A 4,201-nucleotide genomic window follows, 5' to 3' on the forward strand; every position below is an offset into this window, starting at 1 on the left:
GGGTCTTTTATGGTTCCATGCAAATGTTAGTATTATTTGTTTTAGGTCTATAAAAAATATCATTGAATTTTGATAAAGATTATATTGAGCCTGCTGATTCCTTTGGGTAGTATGGACAGGATAAAAATATTAACTCTTCCAAATCATTAGTATGGTATATATTTTCATTTATTTATGTCATCTTCAATTTTTTAAGTGTCTTTTTTTTTTTAAAACACTATTTTAAAAAGACGCTTTTTTTTTTTTTAAAGTGTCTTTATAAGTGTCTTATAGTTTTCAGAATGCAAGTCTTTTACTCCCTTGGTTATATTTATTCCTAGGTATTTTACTCTTTTTGGTGCCATTGAAGATAGGTTTATTTTCTTAATTTTCCTTTTTGAGAGTTCATTATTATATAGGAACATAACAGATTTCTCTATATTACTTTTGTATCTTGCAATACTTCTGAATTCATTTATTCTAATAGTTTTACCATGTAGTCTTTATGGTTTTCTATATAGAGTATCATGTGTTCTGCAAATAATGACAGTTTTACTTCTTCACCAAATTGGATACCTTTATTTTCTCTTCTGATTGCTGCAGTATATTGTTGAATAAGAGTGGCAAGAGTGAATATCTTTGTCTTGTTCATCATCTTGAAGGAAAAGCTTTCAGTTTTTCACTATTGAGTATGATACTTGCTCTGAGTTTGTCATATATGGTCTTTATTATGTTGAGGTATATTCTTTCTCTACCTACATTGTTGAGGGTTTTTATCATAAATGAATATTGAATTTTGTCAAATGATTTTTCTTCACTCACTCATATAATCATAGATTTTTATGTTTTGTTTTATTAGGGTGGTGCATCACATTGACTGATTTGCAAATATTGAAGCATCCTTGTATCCCTGGAATAAATCCCACTTGATTATAGTGTATGTTCCTTTTAATGTATTGTTGAATTTGATTCACCAATATTTTGTTGAGGATCTTTACATCTATGTTAATTGGAGTTATGGCCTGTAACATTTTGTTTTATTTTGCTTAGTTTTGATGGCATCCTTGTCTGGTTTTGGTATCAGATTAATAATAGCCTTGTTGAAGGAATTTGGGAGCATATCTTCTCTAGTTCTTTGGAATAGTTTGAGAAGTTTAGGTATTCTTTAGACATTTGGTAGAATTTACCTGTGAAATCATCTGGTCCTGGGCTTTTGTTTGTTGGGAGTTTTTGATTACTGATTCAATTTTTTTAACTAGTAATCAGTGTGTTCAGGTTTTTCATTTCTTTATAATCTTCCTGATTCAGTATTAGAATATTGTATGTTTCTATGAATATATCCATTTCTTCTAAATTGAACAGTTTGATATATAATTGTTTGTAATAATGTCTTATTTATTTAATTATTTAAAGTTCAGTTACCCAATATACAGTACATCATTAGTTTTTGATGTAATGTTCAAAGATTCATTAGTTGCATATAATACCCAGTGCTCATCACAACATGTGCCCTCCTTAATAACCTAGGATAACCACCTGGTTATCCCATCTCCACCTTCTCCCTTCTGTAATCCTTAGTTTGTTTCCTGGGGTCCGGAGTCTCTCATGGTTTGTCTCCTCTAATTTCTTTCCAATCAGTTTTCCTTCCCATCCCCTGTCCTCCTCTGTGCTATTCCTTACGATCCACATATGACTTAAACCATATGATGATTCTCTTTCTCTGCTTGACTTATTTCTCTCTTGGCATAATCCCCTTCAGTTCTATTCATGTCAATGCAAATGGTAGGTATTCATCCTTTCTGATGGCTGAGTAATATTCTATTATATATATGAACCATATCTTTTTTTTTTTTTTTGAACCATATCTTCTTTATCCATTCATCTGTTGAAGGACATCTCAGCTGCTTCCACAGTTTGGCTATCATGGACATTGATGCTATGAATATTAGGGTGTATGTGCCCCCTTTCACTACATCTGTATCTTTAGGGTAAATGCCCAGTAGTGCACTGCTGGGTCATAAGGGAACTCTATTTTTAACTTCTTGAGGAACCTCCATACTGTTTCCCAGAGTGGATGCACCAGCTTGCATTCCCACCAACAATTTAAGAGTGTTCCCCTTTCTCCACATTCTCACCAACATTTGTTGTTTTCTGAGTTGTTAATTTTGCCATTTTAACTGGTGTAAGGTGGAAGCTCTTTGTGGTTTTGATTGTATTTCTCTGATGAAAAGTGATGTGGAGCATTTTTTCATGTGTCTGTTGGTGATCTGCAGGTCTTCTTTGGAGAAGTGTATGTTCATATCTTCTGCCTATTTCTTGACTGGATTATTTGTTTTTTGGGTGTTGAGTTTGAAAAAGTTCTCTATATATCTCGGATGCCAGTCCTTTATCTGATAGGTCATTTGCAAATTCTCCTTTTATCTGATATGTCATTTGCAAATGTCTTTTCCCATTCTAAGGGTTGCCTCATAATTTTGCTGACTGTTTCCTTTGCTGGACAGAAGCTTTTTATCTTGATGAAGTCCCAAAAGTTCATTTTTGCTTTTGTTTCCCTTGCCTTCAGAGACATGTCTTGAAATAAGTTGCTGTGGCCAATGTCAAAGAGGTTATTTCCTATGTTCTCCTCTATGATTTTGATGGACTCCTATCTCACATTGAGGTCTTTCATTCATTTAGAGTTTATCTTTTTGTATGAAGAGAATGATCCAGTTTAATTCTTCTGCATGTGGTTGTACAATTTTCCCAGGACCACTTATTGAAGAGATTGTCTTTTTTTTCCATTTAATATTATTTCCTGCTTTGTTGGAGATTAGTTGCCCATAAAGTTGAGAGTCAATTTTTGGGGTCTCTATTCTGGTCCATTGATCTATGAGTCTGTTTTTGTGCCAATACCATGCTGTCTTGATGATCACAACTTTGTAATAGATCTTGAAATCAGGCATCATGATGCAAGCTTTGGTTTTCTTTTTTAACATTCCCTGATGACTTAGGCCTTTTCTGGTTCTATACAAATTTTAGGATTGTTTGTTCCAACTCTGTGAAAAATGTCAATGGTATTTTGTTAGGGATCGCATTGAAAGTATAGATTGCAGAAGTGTGGTGTAGATCGTCTGGGCAGAATGGCATTTTAATAATCTTTATTCTTCCAATCCATGAGCATGGAATGTTTTCCTGTCTCTCTATTCCTCAATTTCTTTCATAAGTGTTCTGTTGTTTCTAGAGTATAGATCCCTTACCTCTTTAGTTAGGCTTATTCCTAGGTATCTTAAGGTTTCTGGTGCTATTGTATATGGAATTGATTCCTTAATTTCTCTCTCTTCAGTCACATTGTTAATGTATAGAAATGCAGCTGACTTCTGTGCATTAATTTTTTATCCTGCCACACTGCAAAATTGTCATATGAGTTCTAGTAATTTGGTGGTGGAGTCCTTTGGGTTTTCCACATAAAGTATCATGTCATCTGTGAAGAGAAGAGTTTGACATCTTCTTTGCCAATTTCAATGCCTTTTATTTCTTTCTATTTGATTGCTGAGGCTAGGACTTCTAGTACTATGTTGCACAATAATGGTGAGGGTGGGCAGCACTCTCCTGGCCTAAAGGCAAAAGCTGTCAATATTCCCCATTGAGAATGATATTCACCATGGGCTTTTCATAGATGGCTTTTAAGATACTGAGGTTTGTTCTTTCTATCCCTATACTTTGAAGAATTTTAATCAGGAAAAGATGCTATATTTCGTCAAATGCTTTTTTTGCATCTATTGAGAGGATCATATGGTCTTTGTCTTTTCTTTTATTAATGTGCTTTATCACATTGATTGATTTGTGAATGTTGAACCACACTTGCATCCCAGGAATAAATCTTACTTCGTTGTGGTGGATAATCCTTTTAATGTACTTTTGGATCCTATGGCTAGGATCTTGTTGAATATTTTGTCCTTCATATTCATCAGAGGTGTTGGTCTGTAATTCTTGTTTTTGATGTCGTCTTTGTCTGGTTTGGGGGTCTGGGTAATGCTGGCCTCATAAAATGAGTTTGGAAGTTTTCCTTACATTTCTATTTTTTGAAACCACTTCAGTAGAATAGGTATTATTTCTTCTGGGATACAGATGGGAAGCCGTCTGGTCCTGGAATGTTGTTTTTTGGGTGGTTTTTGATTGCTGCTTTAGTTTCCTCACTGGCTATTGGTCTATTCTGATTGTCAACTTATTCCTGTTTCAGTCT

The sequence above is a fragment of the Mustela erminea genome, chromosome 2 (assembly GCF_009829155.1).
Source record: "Mustela erminea isolate mMusErm1 chromosome 2, mMusErm1.Pri, whole genome shotgun sequence".
NCBI lineage: Eukaryota > Metazoa > Chordata > Mammalia > Carnivora > Mustelidae > Mustela > Mustela erminea.